Below are 20140 nucleotides of genomic sequence, written 5' to 3'. Positions count from 1 at the left end.
GAATTTTTATATCTTTTAAATATTTATGTATATATATATATATATTTAAAGATTTTATTTACTTATTTTTAGAGAGGGGAGAAAGGAGGGAGAGATGGAGAGAAACATCAATGTGTGGTTGTCTCTTACATGCCTCCCACTAGGAGCTTGGCCCACAACCCAGGCATGTGCCCTAATTGGGCATTGAACTGGTGACCCTTTGGTTCACAGGCTGGCACTCAGTCCACTGAGTCACACCAGCCAGGGCATAAATATTTTATTTATTTATTTTTAGAGAAAGGGAAAGAGACGGAGAAAAACATCGATGTGTGAGAGAAACATTGATCAATTTCCTCTTGCATATCCCCAACTAGAAACCTGGTCTACAATGCAGGCATGTGCTCTGACTGGGAACTTTTTACTTTGCAGAACAACACTCTATCCACTGAGCCACACCTGTCAGGGCAGCATTTTTATCTCTTTCAAACTTTAAAGTGAGTGTAATTATTTTAGGTTTTGAGGTTCACCCCACCCCTGCCAAAAAGAATAAAACAAACACATACCACCTTCCCCCACAAAAAATCCTAACTAACTGTAAAAATGATCTTTATCACTTTGTCTCTTTCTTATGACACTTGTCAACCCTTAATTGTTTAATGGAACAATTATTTTAACTTAATCATTTAAATGTAAAATGTTGATTGTAATAGACAACTTCTGAAAAATAGATTGAGGATGAGTATTCCTACTCTTCATTTGGGATTGTATTCAGAGAGTTGTGCCTCTCAGGCAATCAAATGCACTGAAGTCATTGACTACAACTAGCCTTGTCAGTCAGCCTAAAGGAAAGATAGTTGTGAGGTTGTGCTCCTGCAAAAGCAATTATATGGTTAATTGCTTTAGTGCGAACCTAGCCATTGTGATTAAAGCCTTCATTTGGTATTTAGGTAGAGCAGAGTTCTCATGCTTCAAGGCACTGCTTGGCAGATCTAGTGCTTTCCAGGCCTTGAGAAATTGTGCTGAGGAATCAGCATATTTCTTTGAGGAGTTGCAGTGTTTGGGGCAGGGCGGGGGGGTCATTCAGTAATTAGACCATATTCAAAGAAACTGGGTTAATTTGAATATGTAATCATTGGATCACATATTCATTATTTGCAACCTTTTTGAAAAGGTGATCAACAGAATGTGGATTTAAATAAACAAGAACATACACAACATTTGACATATTCTGTGTTTGAATTTAATGGGAATTTGTACTCACCCCCAAAGCATCTTATACCTCTCATCTAATGACTACATGCCTGTGTAATGCTACTGGTGCAGTTTTCAGGACGTAAATGAAAAAGACAATCTACTGTACTCTAATAAAATGCTATGGCTTATTTCTTCAGAATCCCAAGTTTAGTTATTTATCATCGAATTTGATTAGCAAAAGTTAGCCACATTATTTATACACATATACACAATGACATTCACACATGTACATATGAATGTATGAATGTGTATGTAGATTAACTTTGATACACATGATATTTCAATATTTTATGTAATGTTTTCTAATTTTGTAAAATTCTACAGAATCAAAATCATTCCTCCTTTCCTCTCCAGTGAAATGTTGGCTTCAGAGTTCACTTTTTACAAAGGAATTCTAAATCATTAAATAAGTAGAATATTATCCTTTTTGTTTTTTTCTTAAATTACCCAACATACTTTTTGATCCTTTCACAAGTAGAAGCTAACATGCATTGATGGATTAAAAAAGTAGCTATCCACGTTCTGGTAATTCAGATACAACACCATTTTGAACTGATTCTTTTAAATACTCATGAGAATCACACAAGAGTAATTGATGATGACTACAAATTACTTGCATCTTATTTATGTTAAACCTATCCTGTAATCTGTTACCATATAATGGGCAATCATATCATTCTGTCAATTGTTAAAACAATTGATTTTTATTAATTTAACTATTTATTGCTCTTGTATAACCTCATAAAACTAACCCCAGTGTATATAAGGCATTTTAGAAATACTACTTGCTCCTAAATAGATGCAGTTATTAAAATTTACCTTTTAAGAAATTAACAAAACATGAGGAACATATTATGGTATAGTCCTCATCATTTTGCATTGTTCTCCCACAGTTGCCTTCATTTCAGGGTGGATCTGTGAATGTTAATAGCAGATGCATCACGTGCAGAAGCTGGGAGCAAGCACACTATGTTTGGCATATAGATTCTTTGTAGGAACAAATTTTACACAAAGCCTGGTGCATCAAGTTCTCATTTTATTTCAAAAATGGAACCTTTCTCTTGGACTGCTTTGACTCAATATTTCCTACCACTGTAAAAATTTCCTCATAAAAGAGTGAAATACTAAAATTGAATGGGAAGTAATAGAAAAACATAACCTCTATTCCCCGATGCAAAAATCAAATATGCAAATATGAAAATGAGAGGACTCTGTTTCTTCCCCTTATACAACTGATTAAATTGTCACTGCTGGAGATTACATGGGGTTTTATTCCCTTTACAGACATATTCAATTGCACAGACAGAAAAATACATTGTCACAGACGAGACCCACCACCTGGGTACACTGTGCTGCCAGTTGCATGTAGAGGTCTTATCCAAAACTTTGCGGCTACCCCTTTAAAAAAAGAAAAGTATTAGATGTGATCATTTATTACAGACTACATGATCCCTAAAGTCCTTCCCAACTTAGACACTCCAGTAAGACAAAACCTCCTCCTCTCATTGCCAGATATCAGCCTGCAGTTTAATTCCTACATAAAAAAATCTCCACTAGTACACCCCTTGTTATATTGACTCTAAAACATTATTGATATAGCATGAGAATTCCATTCAAAAAATGTCAGAGGCTGTTCTTTTTCTATGTTTGCATTTTATTTCCTCAAGAATTGATGAATTTATTTGCTGGCTTATCAGTTTTGTCACTGAATGTCCCCCTCCCCCACTTTTGCCCAATTGTCCTGCCAGAAGGAAATATTTGATTCTTGCAAAAACTGGATATAGAAACAGAAAGATTACCTTTGCTTCTCTTATGTCTTGCCGAGGTTCTGAAATGGATACCACAGTCTGCCTGGATGTTAACAGAAGTTGGTGTTCAGTGACGATGTCGCCTGCCTGTGTCACTCTCCACGGCAGTTGAGCAGAGAGCTGCCTCCAGCTGCAAGCCAGGGGCCTCAGTGTTAAGGACACACAGATCTACTTTGTTAAAGAGATCTTTTCTCTGGTGCACAGAGATGTAGCCACAGGACAGGGAGATTTAACAACTAAAAAAGGTGGTAGGCTGATGTTTTTGAATTGGAGCATTCAGAAAAGAAATAACAGCAGCAAAAAAACAAAATAGTGAGCAGATGCTTCATTGCAAGGACAAGCGAATAGGAACAAGTCTATTTGCCTTTAGATTTGTAGTACATATACACATGTTACTTTGCTATAGAAGGGAAGGAATTGATCCCCAAAGAATTTTTAGGTGGCTTGAAGTATGACTGAAAATATTTCTGTTGCTCTTGTTGTTTTATACATTCAGCAAAATGACGCTTATGGATATTTTTTAACTAGATGGGATCTCTATCTGTTGTTATAGCTGTAATTTGAAATTTTGTCTTCTCAGATTACATGAAGAAGTAAACAATCAAGTCTCTCCTTTCTATATCATGTAGTTGGGTGAAAGTGCAATGAAATGAAGTGATTTCTCAATGTCAAAACCCCCAAATCCCATATACATTTTAAAACACAGAAACATATCTCATGCTTAAATATATCATTCTCCTTTAACTTGAGAATTTTTTAAAATATTGCTTCTTAACCTTATGTGTGCCATTTTCATATAATAAATCTGGTCAATTCAGATATCTTTTTTGCTGTCAAATTAAAAGCAGAATTATATGTGCTCTGTTGGCTTAAACCTGTGTACTCATACGCCTGAGCCCTTTATTTTCTTTTTGTTTTTATTTCTGTCTTCCCCATGGTTCTTTGTGTTTCTTTTGTTTTCTTTTCAAGACTTCCCAGGGGTTTTGTTTTATCATACTGTTTTCTTTCCATTGTTCAAATGCTTTTTGACAAAATTTCCATATTTAATATAATTTTCTTGGTTTTGTTTAATTTTTCCATAGTTTTATATTGTTGCTTTCCCCCACTTTGTTTCTCCTTTTTTTTTTCTGGGGCATTGTGATTATTTGTGAAAACACAATTCCAAAAGTCAGAATAGTATTATATGGACAAGTTTTCTACTGAGTGTCCTTATCTTTTAATGTTTTGTTTTTTGACATGTTTATGCCCTCTCCCAGTACTTACCATTTTAAATCATCTTTTCATCAATTGCATAGTCTTTTCTATTACTAATAGCCCTTCTTCATTCTTCTCTTGATATCCTGATTTCCCAGGCATCTAGTCATTACTAAAATTGACCACCATTTATTCAACACTTAGTAGAAGCTCTATATTTAATGCTTCATACATATTCCCTTCAACTCTAAGCTACAACCCTGGAATAGAGGCATTCTCATCTCTGTTTGATACCAGGGAAGCCAGTGGCCCAATGATTAAGGTACTGTTTTAAAGCCACACAATTACTGTGATAGCACATATTTGATACCAGACTATCACACACCAATTTACCTTCTCTTTCAACAAAATTGCATTGAGGCAAAAATCAAAAGTATGTTTTAAAATGGTTAGGTATAGAGGAAGATATGCTTACTTGTTAAACTTCACAGATTCATATTCAGCTTATTATTTATGCCCTCATAACTGAAACAATAAAATAGAAATTACTTTATGTTTTTCTTTTGATAACATTTACCAACTTTAGTTTTATTCCTGATCCAAGAAAAAAAGCTTTAAACTCAAATTGCTATCTTCAAAAAAATTTTAACAAGAGCTATGTCCAAGTTTTTCTTTGTATAGATAAAAATTTACTAACATATAGTTGTAAATGTAAACATTCCATAGCAGTAAGTTCCTACTAGTAAAATAAACAAGAAATGACAATTCTAGAAGCATTAAGAGATTGTGTTGTCTCTGAATACACATAACATCATATCGGCCTTTCCAGGAATGACATCAGTGATCAGATATGTTTTCACAGTTGTCAAAGTCAAGGAGAAAACATGCCATACTAACCTCCTTGCACCTGCTTTTCCCCATCCTTCCTTCCCTGTATTATATTTGCCTTTGGGAGAATTAAAGCATTATGTATTTCTTCATGTTCCTCATTTAGACTTAGAAAGTCTCATACTTCCTGCTAGCATGATAACACACAGGTGTCATTCTCTAAAAAGGTCAGTTTGCAAGTTCCATAACCCCACCATTTAATCATTTCCACCCCTTTCATATTATTCTTGTAATTATAATACATATACTATTAAAAATAAGTATATATATGTTAATGTTAAGAAATGGACACATATTTTATATTCCATTAGAAGTCTCTAAAATTGCAGCAGCTATTGCCATGAAAAAGCTCTATTTCTCAACTTGGGAAAGAACTTAACAAAATTTTATTTGATGAATTTTAGTCCTGAAAGCTGTTATTATATTAAGATATAATTAATGTCTGTGCCCAATAATCTCCTAAGAAATTGCAGAAAGAATAAAGTTAGCAACTAGCGGACCTAAAATAGCTGGATAGTTTTGACCACCAGGATAGAATAACAGTGCTGCAATGATTAAGAAAAGAAATGGGGAAATAAGGGGAACTTGACTTTAAATTTCAGCTCTACCAGTTTCCACCTTTGTGACTTAAGCAATTCATCTCATTCTCTAAACCTCCATTGCTCTATCTGCAAAGTGGGAATAGCAACGTTCACCTCCAAGGACTATGGGAGAATTGAATCAAGCAATGATATGGAGCATTCAGAACAACACTGGGTATTCAGTAAGTCCAGTGGAAAGGACAGCTGTCATAGTTATCATCATTATTACTTTTATTACCACTATGCATAACTAAAAGTTGATATTCTTTGCTCATTTTGGCACTATGTACTGAGCTGGAGAGTCCTTTATCCAGCTTGTAAGTGGCATTTAAGGTCTCAGTATTTTCTTCTTGATGTTGTCCCCACACTGTAATAACTTTCTATATAACTCTTATAACAATTTTAAGATCAACATTAAATCTGTACTAAATAAGACATGAGCAGCTCTTTTGTATATATTACAGTACTTGAGATTTAAGTCTACTGGCAAGTATTTAAGAGTGTAATCCATATAATGGTTCTTGCCTTGCTATATCAACTTTTATTGGCAGTTTATTTCCCTAATAAAAATCTCCAAGATGAGGCCCAATGTCTGGCACATGGAAGATATTCAATAAATTACTGTTAAAATAAGCTGAAGTGAACCTATATGTCATATCTGCCTAATGTAAATCATAAGTGCATTTAGGGTGTGTTTTATTCATTCATATTAATATATGTGCATTCAATCATTCAGTAGGCACTTGTTATATGTCTACATATGATAGGCACTGTCTCCTAAATAATCTACCCAAGGTCAGGGCCTTTGCATATAACTGTATATGTCTGTATCTTTCACATTTTGCACAGTGACTGGTGTATAGTAGGTCCTCAAGAAATATTTGCTAAATCAATCAGTTAAATTATATTTTTGATGGATTGCTTTTCAGGATACATGGGAACAGCCTGGAAAACTGCATGATCAAAACAAAAACACCAAACAATCTGATGGTGATAAGATCCATCTTTCATGACTACTTGCTACACTGAGTATAATCAGAACTCAAAAGCTTGCTTCAAAGTTTCACTACTAGGAGCCAGTATATTTTCAACTGGGTCTGTCAGTTTTCCTAAGAACAGCTTTCCCCTGAAATAAAAAGAAAGAATGAATAGTAGGTGAAAAAATAATGATAATCATAAGCAACACTATTAAATATACAACTCTGGGAATTATATAAAGATCTGGAAATCTAATTATTGAAACTAGGAGAGGTGCAGATATATCAGCTTTACTGAGAGTTGCTTTTATAAGAAAGAAGTAGTATATTTGGTAAGAATAATAGAATTTTGTTTTGCTTAGAGACCTTAGAAATTAGACTATCACTCTAATATTTACAGATATTAGAAGACCCAAAAGAGATTCAGAGACTAACCCAAGGTCAGTTGGATCCAGAACTAGGGCTCTGTTCTCTGATGTCTAAGAAAATAAACAATCTCACCACTGTATCAAAAGACCTATTAAATATAAGTGCTAACATGTATAATTCCATGAATAGTGACATTTAAAATTATCTGTAAAACATCAAAAATATTTGTAAGAGCAGAAAATGTGAAAGTAAATATTCAACATGCCATTGGTGTTATTTTCCATTAAAAAAAGGTTTTAAAATAATAGAAACTTCGGTTGTTCAAGCATAATGTACTTCTATTCAATTGAGCCCCTAAATCCAGATTAAGACCAGAGGAAATTCCAATGGGCATGCTTCCCTCCACTCCCCAGACATTCATATTGAATTTTAAATTCATGTTAGCAAATGCCTATACAATCAAGGAAGGGGAAAAAAAAGAGGGAGTGAGGTTAGAGGGTGGTGCTGAGCAAATTTCTGAATGTGAATTTGCAATTTAATCATGGAAGATTTCCTTATATCTAAAACATACAGAGTTGTTTGAAAATAGCAAGTTGGAAATATTTCTTAAAATTCAAAATTTAGAAATTGCAACCAATCCTTTACAAATAATCATTTAAACAGTAACAGAAGACAATGATGATCGATTCTGTAGTAAATTTATCTGTAAGTAAAAGGCACAGATTGGTAGGGGTATGTATTTATAATATTGCTATATGAAAGAAACAAGGGGTCATTGTGTTAATTTCATAGAAAGTTACTACTTTGGAACAGGCTTTAATTAAACATTCATTCCAAACTATATTGTCTTCACACTGCTGTTTAACTAGGTGGCATAAATATTCTTGAGAAGTGAATTTATCTGTATAATCTTCTATAGGCATAAAAGTGAAGGGTGACCCAGGATCAAAGCTTTAAAATGAATGAATGCATTTCTTTCAGATTTATAATAACATTCTTGCTGTTAACAAATATAAATGTAACATTTACTAGGAAATAAGAGACTGCAGACGGAAATAAACAAACCTAGGATGTAGTTCATCTAAGTAAACACTGAGGTTGTAAACCTTCAAACTCACATATCAAGAGCCCTGCAAATTAATGCTACACACAATAGGCCCTTTGGAAGCCAACTTAATCCACCCCCCTGAATCTACATGAGGGCTATGCATAACAATGCAGAAGCTGGGTTTCCATTAAGAGTTTCCTCTGCAGGCTGTCAGCTGTTTGAAGAAATAACAATTTCCTAGGCATGAAAGCTTTTTCAGAAGGTTCCCACTGATGTGTAATAAAAGTGACTTTCCTTTTTTTTTTCTTCTACTTTTTCCTACCTCCCCCACCCCGCCCCGTACCATGTAACTTTGTAGGGAGAAAAAGGGTGGACTAAGGCCATAGGCACCCTACTAGTTTACCTTACATGGATTATCAGTGCAGGTGTTAATATAATTGAAGGTGTGGTAGCAGATACAACCCCCTAATAGCTTTTCCTATATGGAGATTACCTAGGTAGAGAATGCCAGAGTACCTGAAGAATAGGCAAGCGATTACCTTATTAACATATCACCATTCAGCAGCAGCTGCATATCTGGAAGAAGAAGAGGGGGAAAAGAACCTTTAAAGAGCCTATTCATCGATGTTAATGGGCCCATTGCACAGCACATTGTGTGAGAAATTAAGTCTCTAGCTGTGAACTTCCTGTGCTGTGCAAGCTGCCTGGACTCTTTTTTATTGCCTCAGTGTTATTATCTCCTCCTGGAAATAAAAACAATCATGTTCTCACATTTGAGAAGCCAAAACATTCTGAGATAACAAAGTGGAGATGCTGGCTGAAAGTTTCCTTTGTCTCCCTTATTAAGTGAAAAAATATGTTTTGAAATTAAAACGACCCCCAAATTTACATCAAAACACATCAAATCAACTGAGGTGCCCTGTGAACAACAAAGATTTTTTCCCTCTTCTTATAAAATACTCAATTAAATTTGCTTTTCCAGTTATCATTCCTTTTTCAGAATTAATTTTTGACAACCTAATTTATTCAAATCAGACATCAATTTTTTAAAACTGTACAACTGGCCAAAATTATTTTCCTCCCAGAAGATAATTATAATAGACAATAAAAATGGTATTAATTCTCAGGAAACAATTTCAATTCAGGACAGGCTTGGCTAACATTTAAAACATGAAAATAGAACAGGTAATTTAGGATTAAGTAAATTCCTCCTTTTAGATCAGTTGAAAGCCCAGAAGGTTTGCTCTTTCCTTTTCTTGGTTGTTGCAAGACCATCATGCAAACCTATATACATTTGGCATAAAAATAAGTCCTCTTCAGACTGAAACAACACATTTCCATCATTTTGTGTGCACATTACATCATCATCACCACCACCATTATCACTAACATCCTCATCATATAATAAAGGGCTAATGATCAATACTAACTGATTACAACTCAATTAACAGGAAATCTCCCAGTGCAATTTTAAAAGAACCCGCTTTCCTTCAGATCTGAAGTATTTTCAAGTTCACCTATTATGTTTAACAGTTTTAAAGAGTATTGAAGACAATAACAAGAATACTGTAATTCAATCTGAGGCTTGACTCTGTTAATGTACATTCTGCCTTCACTGGTAAAATCTGTCTGCACAGAATATAACAAGTCAATCAATGATGGAACATAAAGTCAAATACATCCAAGATGGATATATGGACACCAGAGTTTGTTAAGGCAATTCTTGGCACATTAAAGATTTTAGATTGTTCATTGGGTTCTATAAAAGATGAATAAATAAAAACTTATAAAGAGGGAAATAGGCAAACAGATTCTTTCCTGTGAATGAAATAATGGTAAGGATGACACCTTAATTTTATTAGCAGTGAAATGGCACTAGAACATTACCAGTGGTTGGACCTCAGTTCAGCATCCTCAGTACTTGAGTCTGTTTAAGAAAGAATTCAGAGTCAAGATTCAAATACAAGGAGCATTTATTTAGAAATTCACAGAGGTACAAAAAGGTAAGCCAGCTAACCTGCATGGTCTCAGGAAACAAGTGACAAAGACAAAAGAAAGACCCCTGGAGCTTAGGAAAAAGAAAGGCAAAGAGAACTAGTCAGTGGGAAAGAGATGGGGAGGAAGGCCTTCTCCAGAGAGAGGGAAAAGTCATGTAAGCATGCTGGGTCCTCTGTCCTGAGGATTTTTATCTGGAGGTCTCAGGGAAAGATTGCAATAAGAAATTTATTAGCTTTCCAGGTGTGTCCTTTGAGGGTCATGGTCTCTACTGATTCAGTGGTGCCAGAGTATGGGATCATTAGTCACTGGAGCTGGTCCTGCTGTCAGCCATGGAGTTGCTTATCTGGTTTTGCTGCTTTTCTGGGCCTGGAGTTGAAACACAACTGAGGCCCAAATGTCATCTCTAGTTTGACCAGAACTCTGACTCTATTGTTAGTAGACCCAAAGCTTTGTTCTTAAGATTATTGGATGGTGGTCAGAACCTCCTTGTCTTAAGGGCTTAATGCTTAAGGGAGTGATTATGCCAGAGCTTGTACAGGAGTTATATGAGGCTTTTCTCCAACCCCCTTGTTTATCCTCGAAGGGAGTCTAACACCACATGACTAAGACATGTTAGGGGAGGGTTCCAGCCGCATGACCAATGATATGAAAGGTCAGGGCATCTAAACCATGTGACTAGCAATATGCTAAGGGAGGTCACCCTAGGGGCAAAGTCCCAGCTGACAATTGCCTGTTGCTAGGCATCCAGGGCTTGTGACCTTCCATACCTGGCCTACCATCCTCACTCTGCTCATGTCTAACTGCCTACTAAAATTTGTATAGTAAAATCAGTTATTTGAAATAATGTATACCATCAAGCTTTTTCCTCAGGGAAGGATAAGTAAATATTCCAAATTCTACTTAGTAATACTTCTGTTATTTATTTATCAACATATTTATGTGAAGATTTGAATGAGATGACTCTATTTGCTCTGGAGTCAGCTATTTTAATTCCAATGGGATGTCCATAAATGGCACATTTTGATACATTTTGGGAGAGATTGCTGACTTTCTACTGGCTTCTTAAAAGAGAAGATATTAATATACAGTAGATATAAACTTTGACTATCCGTTCTTTGCTTAACTACTTTATATTTCACGTTGCTTCATGTAGGCCACTAGATAAATGTAGGTTTTCTAGATTAAATTGCTCCCTTTGATTTTGTTATTTCAACAACCCTTCTGTAAAAGAGGAGCCTTTCATAACAGAAACATTTTTTGACAAAATTCCCTCTATTTGGGGGGAGTTAACATTTTATGGAATTACAATTCTTTATAACTGGGGGTTACTAAAAACAAGAGCTGAACACTACTGTTTTCGACATCAAGGAAGCTATTGGTATTTTAGAAATTATGGAGACAAGTAATTTAAAGAAGAGTAAAAAAAAAGAAATTTGAACTTGTTCCCTTAAGACAATTCAGGTTAATGGGCCATTCACAGTCCTATTAACACATAACAACTGTATGTGCCATGTAATCAGAGTGATATTGTTGCCTGCACAAAAGTGACATCAGAACTTGTCTTCATGGACATCAGCAGTGCCAGCCCCATCACCTCTGACTGCTCCGGCCCACATCTATTAACCTTATTGATTTGGAGTCCTGCTATGCCTCCCTGGAAAACTGCTCCCTGCTGAAAAGCTCAAGTGGATCAATCCTGAACCATGAACAAGAATTCAATAAGACAACACAGTTAGGACCTTTAAACATTAAGTATTCCTTAAAATAAATCAAATTAAGGACCTTGCCATAATGAAGCTATTCGAAGACTTTGAGATGTCAATAGATTCCATGTCCCCAAAAGAAAATTTTTTTCCAGAAGGAGCATCAGGCTGTTACAGGACACAACTTTTCATCTGTGGTAAAATAATTAAATATGATAAGGAGGTCAGGGTCAGTGTAATTAAAATGGCTGGCATGAGTAAATAAGTGGTTTTAAAGTCAAACCTTAAAATGTTAATATTTTCATAAGAAAATTAAACTCTATGGAGATGTAGAGTAAAAAACATATCCTAATAGAAAAAAAATTTTCCAGTGGCTATGAAAACAAATTAATTTTACTTATTTGTTTGCCATAACATGCTGCTGAATTTTCTAAAGTTTTTAGTAAATTTACAACCCTTTTCTAATTCCTAGTTAATAGAGAAGACAATGGAGTTGTTTAGAGCTTCATATCTCTCTACAAAGGCAGAAATGATCTAGGTATGTAACTGGTACAAACCCATTCATATTTAAATGTAACTGAATCCCTTACAAACTCAATTACTACCTTTCTAATAGCCTGTTCTTTGGGTTTTGTTTCTGCTCAAGGTCTTGATTTAAACTAAAAAACAAACAAACAAAAAAACCCAAAACCTCATTCCCTGAGAACCAAGAAATGATTTCTCAGTTGAAAAATATGAGGATCTTACAGTACCTATCCTTAACTTCTATACTCACAATAAAGGATATAGATGTAGTAGATAGATAGAATATTTTAACTTATATGTCATATAAATACATATTTACATTGTGTTATATATATACACATACCCATATATGTATATATGTAATATGTTTCTTTAGTTATGAATATTTCTACTTTCTAATTATATTTAAAAATGACTTGCTGTTTTTTAATTTTCTATGTAATATTACTGAGTGACTATACCTAGACATTTAAAATAGAACAGTTTTGCATTTAAAAATGCAGAGATACCATCTGTTCTCTCAAAAATAATATCGGTTGACATTTTGTTTTCCAAAAATTTTCTGTACATCTAAGAAAATTTAGTGTTACGATTTTTTTCTTTACTGGAAAATGTATAGTACAATGTATTGTTCATTAAAAGAAGACCCAGTCAATTAGTTAACATGGTGAAATTCACAATTTTGCTAGAATAATGGAAATTCATGTTTGCTTGCTATGATTGGTGTTTATCTTAGACTGATAATGCATAATAGCCCATGTGAAACATCTAACATAGAGTATATCATGTGTTATCTCTATTTAGCACCTCTAGGCAAGAATATTGTATAGGGAAAAAACCAAAATTACTGTTTTTCTTTATTGCCGGCTCTCTAAGGAATACACTGGAATGAGTTCTGTCTGCCAACTAATTGATAATTATTTAATTAGCAATTTATAATGACAATGGGATTTTACCCCCCACCAGTCCATCTCTTCTTTAAGACCAAAGTAGACAACCTTATGCATTTTTACACTAACTTCTGGGAGCTAACACCAGCCAAAGTGTGCCCTCACTGAGATTTCCCAAGTTAAACTCCAAAAGCAGCATGTGCCCCCACCTCCTTTAAATCGCAGCTTTTCCTTTTCCCATTACCGGGGGGTGACTGGCACTTTAACAATGCCTGTGGGTGTACAGCCTTGTTGTGTCACTGTGGACAGTTCTAACAGCAGCTTCATTAGTTCTTTTTACAACAAAAGATAGGGTTTTTCCCCTTGCCTTTTTCTTTCTTTCCCTTAGTTGGGACCCCCTGCTTGACTTTTTTTATTCCAGAACTTCTTTAGAATGGTGCAGCTATTCGAACACTAGGAATTGTAACTGATAGACTGTTTGCAGGGGAACTCATGAAAGTTCTCTTTGTTCTCCCTTCTTTAACCAGGTTTACCAGCCCCTCCCTCCCACCAACCAAAAAAGGAAAAGGAAATCCACTTTTAATTATACATTGATGGAAATCACTGTGTAGGAAGGGAGCATTCAATGTAGAATGCCTATTTTATACTTTATTACAAGAAAAAGAGGTGCTTGCATCAGAACCACAATTCTCAATCCTCAGCACAAGCTCTAGTTAAAATATATCTTTCACCATAACCCTAGTGTTCAGTTTAAGATTTCTCTACTAATGAAAAAGTTCTTGTTAAGAAATAAAAGAGGGTAGTTGCTTTTATGTATTGAAATATATATGAAGTAAAATATATTTTATTATATATTAAAATACATAAGAAACAAAACATTTTATTATACAGTAAAATCTATTTTGTTTTATTCATATGAAATAAGATGACAGTGGCTTTAAATATATATATGTACATATATATAATGTGTAATCTTCAATTTACTATATAAAGGGGCTTTGTATAGATAAAAAGAACAAGATTAAGCCTATAAGCACATCTCTAAAAATTTAAAATAGCTATTTATCTGATTGAAGTTTTTGACAATTTATTCTCTTGGCATAGAATTAAAAAGGTTTGAAATGAAAGGAGGTAGAGTTCAGGAATCTAGTTGGAGATAATAGGGGGAAGATATATTTTAATGTTAGTGACTAATAAGAAAACTTCAATATTTTCCTAGGAGTAAAAAGGAGGAAAAATTAAAGGATCAAGAAATAAACATACTCTGGAAAGAAAACTTTAACTGCTATTTGCTACTGCTTTTTTTTTTTTTTTTACTTGTAAGGCATGCACTTGTCTTGAAATTAGAAACTGATTTCTTTCTTTTATTTTTTTTAAATCTCTTGAGGGTTCATTTATACAAGGAAGAAGGGTAGAAAAATTGTGTGTGTGCTGGAGCCAAGGCACTTGTTTCCTAGGACCAACAACAGGCCGCAGTAGTGTCATGCTTTGAATTTTGACCCAGGCCTTTTAGCACCAGATTCTCACTACAGCTGTGTGACAGGCAGGACAACTTAAAGGCAAAGCAACCATGGCTTAAGAGAGTAAGTAATTGGCCTTCTTAAATAGGGTCATAAAGAAAACAGCCACTACAAGTACTTTGGAAAGAAGGAATTTACTATAGAAATAAGATCTCTTATGAACCTGGAGGGAACTTTTTAAGTGCAGGTCTGGGAGGGAATAGTTAATATCAGGGAGACAGTTAATAACCAAGTCCAAATGTCAGCCCAGGAGTACAAGTGAGAACCTGCAGGAAAATCTGAGAAGTTGTGTTCATTTGGTAGATAAAGGTATACTATAATTGAGAGCTTGTGGAAGTATCTGTGGAAACATTCCCCTCTGGGGAATATGTGCGTTTTTAATGTCACAGTTAGCAGGTCATGATGGGCTTAGGACCATGGTAGGTTAGCAGGGCTCAATAGTGAGAAAGAATAGCTGGACTTGGAGAAGGAGGAGCACAATGACAAGCTGGGGCCCACTGGGGACCTTGTATGTGTCCCCTATAGTACCTGACTGACATGGCCTTCCAATAGTAAGAGCTTCTTTTTCAATTCAACCTTCCAAACCTTATGCAAATTCTTTTCTTGGTCAACTCTAACTCAGAACTGTACAGGGAAAAGACCTCTGGAATATGTAATTCCCATCTTTAAATGAGAGTGGTAGTTCCAAAATGACAACATACAATCCAACACATGGTCTAAGTCCACATATCTAGGAAGTGGCAAAGCCAAAACTAGAGTTAAGTTTTTGACTCTGAGAACAATGGGCTTTCATTCAGTCAGCCAATGCTGCATTATCCTTTCCAATGAGATACTCAATGAAGGAGGGAAGGCATCAATCTACATGTCATGGTCAGTTATAAGTGACAGAAATCCAACTGTAAGTGGCTTAAGCCAAAAGGGGTATTTAATGTCAAATAGGGATTAGTTGTCAAAAGAAAATTCATTGCTTTATTAAAATATTTTGACTTCAGAATGACTAGATCCTGGAATTCAATTGGTATCGTCAGAACTCTTTTTTTTTCTTTTCCTACCTTGACTGTACATTGGATATATTCTTGTCTGCTAAGAATAGTAATGTAAAAATATTTAAAAACATAAAAAAAGTCCTTACATTTTGAAGGCAGCAATTCTTCCATGGAAGAAACAATTTTAGGCCTATATCCCACCAGCTTCAATTCCAAAATAAGAGAATAACCTTCCTATCCTCATTTTGATGAAAATATTGTAATTGAACATTCTCGGACTGGTTTAGGGCATATGCCCATTGTTGTATCAATAATTGAGGCCAAGTGATTATTGTGCATGTTTTGAATCTGTGTTCTTCTAGGAATCAGGTAGTAGGAGAGATCATCATCCAAATGAGGGCGCGAGAGGTGACTGTCCTGTGTTTAGGAATGTGAAATGCACAATAAATATCCACCTTGTTGATTACAGCACCTTTTCTTTCTTTTTTAAAAAGAAGATTCTGCTATTACAGTTGTCCCAATTTTCCTCTCTTTGCCCCCCTCTACCTGGTAACTCCATTCTCTCCAAAAATCACCCCCTTAGTCCATGTCCGTGAGTCATACATGTAAGTTCTTTGGCTACTTACATTTCCTATAGTATTCTTAACATCCCCCTGTCTATTTTGTACCTACCAATTTGTATTTTTTAATCCTTGCACCTTTCCTCCATACTCCTGTTCCCCCTCCCTATTGATAACTCCTCAAATTATCTCCAAATCTATGATGCTATTCCTGTTCTGCTGGTTTGCTTAGTTTGATTTTTAGATTTAATTATTGATAGTTGTAAATTTATTGCCATTTTAATGTTCATAGTTTTGATCTTTTTCTTATATAATTTCCTTTAACATTTCATATAATAAGGGACTGGTGACAATGAACTCCTTTAACTTGACATTATCTGGGAAGAAATTTATCTGCCCTTCCATTCTAAATGATGGCTTTGCTGGATGGAGTAATCTAAGTTGTAGGTCCTTGCTTTTCATCACTTTGAATACTTGCCAGTCCCTTCTAGCCTGCAAAGTTTCTGTTGAGAAATAAGCTGACAGTCTTATGGGAACTCTTTGTATGTAATATCTGTTTTTTTCTTGCTGCCTTTAAGATTCTTTCCTATCTTTAATCATTGGCATTTTAAGTATGATGTTTCTTGGTGTGTTTGTCCTTGGGTTCATATTATTTGGGACTCTCTGAGCTTCCTGGACTTGCGTGTATATTTCCATCACCAAATTAAGAAAGTTTTCTTTCATTATTTTTTCAAATAAGTTTTCAATTTCTTGTTCCTCTTCTTCTCCTTCCAGCACCCCTATGATTCAGATGTCAGTATGTATGAAGATGTCCCAGAGGCCTTTTATCCTATTCTCATTTTTTGAATTCTTTTTTCTTCTTGCTGTTCTGATCGAATGCCTTTTTCTTCCAGTACAAATAGTTGATTTGGTTCTCTGCTTCAACCCCTTCACTGTTTGCTCCCTGTTGAGTTTTATTTAGTCTACTTAATGTAACCTTACTTTCTGCCTGGGTCTTATTTATGCTGTTAAAGTACCCAATGAGTTCCTGGAGCATCCTGATAACCAATGTTTTGAACTATGCATCTGATAGGTTGCTTATCTCCATTTTATTTAGTTCCTTTACTGGAGTTTTGTTCTGGTCTTTCATTTGGGCCATAGTTCCTTGTCTCCTCATTTTCGTAGCCTCCTTGTTGTTTATATGTATTAGTTAGAGCTGCTTTGACTCCCTGTCATAGTTATGCAGCCTATTTTAGAAAAGTGCACCTGTAAGTTGTTTGGGGTGGAGCTTATGTAATTGCAAAGGCAGGGCAACCCATGTCATTGCTCTGTGGTTCTGTGAGGGGAGAGCTTAGAGAGGGAAAGATGCTGCTGCTTGGCCTTTAGAGCTTTGCCTAGAAGGCAGCTGTCTCCTGGCACTCTCACTGTTGCCAGTCATTTCAATTTCTCCCTGTATGCCACTGGTATCATTCCATCTGTAGCCCTGGTACTGATTTCCAGAGAGGGTAAGTCTGCATTAAGTCCTAAGTCCATTGGGGTCCCTTTAAGAAGAGGCTCCTGAGATTCTCACAGGTTCGTCCACTGTCCCAACCCCCACTGGTTTTTATAGCCAGAGGTTATGGGGGCTTATCTTCCTGGTGCTGGAACACTAGGCTGGTGGTCTGGTCTGGGGCTGCAGTCTTTAGCTCCTGAGGCATCCCTCCTGATTTTTATCCACCACTGATTCCATGTCTCCATGCCTTTTCACACCCTCCCACTTTTCTGCACCTCTCCGTGCCTATCTGCACATCCCTGCATCTCCACCCCTCCTGCCTGTCTGGATGAATGTGACTTCTTTAAATCCTTGGTTGTTGGACTTCCATGCATCTTGATCTTCTGATACCTCTGGGTCATATTTGTTTTGTAGTCCAGTTGTAACTTTTTCTGTAGTTGTGTGAGGAGGTAAGACATGTTTTCACAGCTCTTTTTTGTGAAGAACTGTGTTTTTGCATGAAGAAAGTATTGAAAGGTTGGTTAATCAACTTTAGGAATCTAAGTTTTCATGAAGCAAAACTGTAATGGAAAAAACAATCAACATTTTTTTATTAATTGGCAAATATTTTGGGGGCCTAGTACTATTCTGAGCATTAAAGTGACTACAAAAGTATAATTTGCAGTTTCTAGCTTTCTTAACAATATATGCATTTGCATTGAGGAAATTTCATGTACACAACAATTAGCGAGCAATTGAAGAATGCAATTATTGGAAACTTTATGTGATATGGGTCAAAAAAAGTATCAGACAATTCTGTAGAAAATATATAGAAAAGAGTTGGAGCCCTGGATGGTGGGGCTTAGTGGATTGAGTGTGGGCTGTAAACCAAAGTGCCGCAGGTTCGATTCCCAGTCAGGGCACATGCCCGGGTCGCAGGCCATGGCCCCCAGCAACTGCACATTGATGCTTCTCTCTCTCTCTCTCTCTTTCTCCCTCCCTTCCCTCTCTTAAAATAAATGAATAAAATCTAAAAAAAATTTAAAAAACAAAGTTACTTTAAAAAAAAGAGTTGGTACTTTGGCTCATCTTTGAAGTGATGAAGATAGGGAAAGACATAGCAAAAATTAATGATTATACCATTAATTTTTCAGGGTTGCTTTTTAGAACTTTTTACCTTAGAATGTCTGTTGCAAACATACAAATAATTGGAAAAACTGTATCTTTCAGTTGAAAAGAAGTTTATTTTCATACTTTTAGGCTGATTTACAAAAATTACTCAATATTATTATGTATAATATAGACCTACCCTAATTCATAATATAAGTAGATTATTCTTGTAAATCAAAAACCTGTCATGAGACCTACAAAAGTAAACTATAATTTCTCTGGTTTTATGGTTTTTGTCAATTGACACAATGTTTCAAGCTATTGAAAGACATCCAATATCCTTTGTGAAACCCATGGAGATATGTGTTCTACTACAGTAGAACTTTTATGTAATACGTATTTAAATATTTTAACCAAGAGTATTAGTAAAATATTCCATTTAGTCTTAGCTTGATTCACTTGGACTTGGTTTTCTTGAGCAGTAATCAAATCTCACCAAAAATATACCTATTTGATACATATATTTGGTGTGAATTTCAAAACCTTGATCAAACTTCCTAAATTTTAATTCTCAGTGAACTGCTTTAACCCAAAGGCACTTAGGAATATCTAAAGTATATCTAAGCCAATATATTTATTATCTGTTTCTTCTTGTCCCTTTCCACTTAGAGAACAAATGGGAAACAGAAAGAAAGCAGAAAAAGAGGAATACGATTGGCTGGCTCATGCTGCCTACCTAACTTCTGTATAATTTTTTTTTCTGTGGAGGAAGGTATATTTAGGATGAAGGACAGGTTCAGGATGTTCTGAAATGTGGACATGTCAGCTAGGAGTAAAGTTGCCACTTCTTACACAACTATAAGTTAAAAACTGTCAGTTTTTGCATTCCTGGGTGTGGCATAAGAAAATATAGCTCTCAAACTTATACCAGAGAGACATTTACTGTGAATGAGACTCATCCCAGCCCCTGACTTGAAAGACCTTTTATTCTTTTTTTTAGACCTTTTATTCTTTTTTTTAAAGATTTTATTTATTTATTTTTAGAGAGGGAGATAGAGAGAGAGAGAGAGAGAGAAACATCAATGTGCAGTTGCTGGGGGTTATGGCCTGCAACCCAGGAATGTACCCTGGCTTGGAATCGAACCTGGGACACTTTGGTTCCCAGCCTATGCTCAATCCACTGAGCTACACCAGCCAGGGCTTTAGACCTTTTATTCTTAATATTAAAAGTAAATTTGCCAGATATGCTTTCAATCCCCCAAATTAGTCTTTAAGCTCTTTTCTAAAACATTCTCCCACA

At 35.4% G+C, this 20140-nt stretch overlaps 1 long non-coding RNA gene across 1 annotated transcript in view; it reads right to left on the bottom strand.

The window, feature by feature from the left end:
• Nucleotides 1-2176: 2176 nt before the first annotated feature.
• Nucleotides 2177-20140, bottom strand: part of LOC123827478 — a 60024-nt gene continuing 42060 nt past the window's right edge. Inside the window, exons 2-5 of the long non-coding RNA XR_006787222.1 lie at nucleotides 8638-8674; nucleotides 6639-6830; nucleotides 3033-3171; nucleotides 2177-2631 (exon numbers count right to left, since the gene is read on the bottom strand). This is a non-coding gene — a long non-coding RNA (uncharacterized LOC123827478). The remainder of the gene's footprint in view (nucleotides 2632-3032; nucleotides 3172-6638; nucleotides 6831-8637; nucleotides 8675-20140) is intronic.

This window comes from Phyllostomus hastatus, unplaced genomic scaffold (genome assembly GCF_019186645.2).
Source record: "Phyllostomus hastatus isolate PE091 unplaced genomic scaffold, TTU_PhHast_1.1 phas_contig_86, whole genome shotgun sequence".
NCBI classification, from domain to species: domain Eukaryota; kingdom Metazoa; phylum Chordata; class Mammalia; order Chiroptera; family Phyllostomidae; genus Phyllostomus; species Phyllostomus hastatus.
This window is presented reverse-complemented; position numbering and strand designations above follow the sequence as displayed.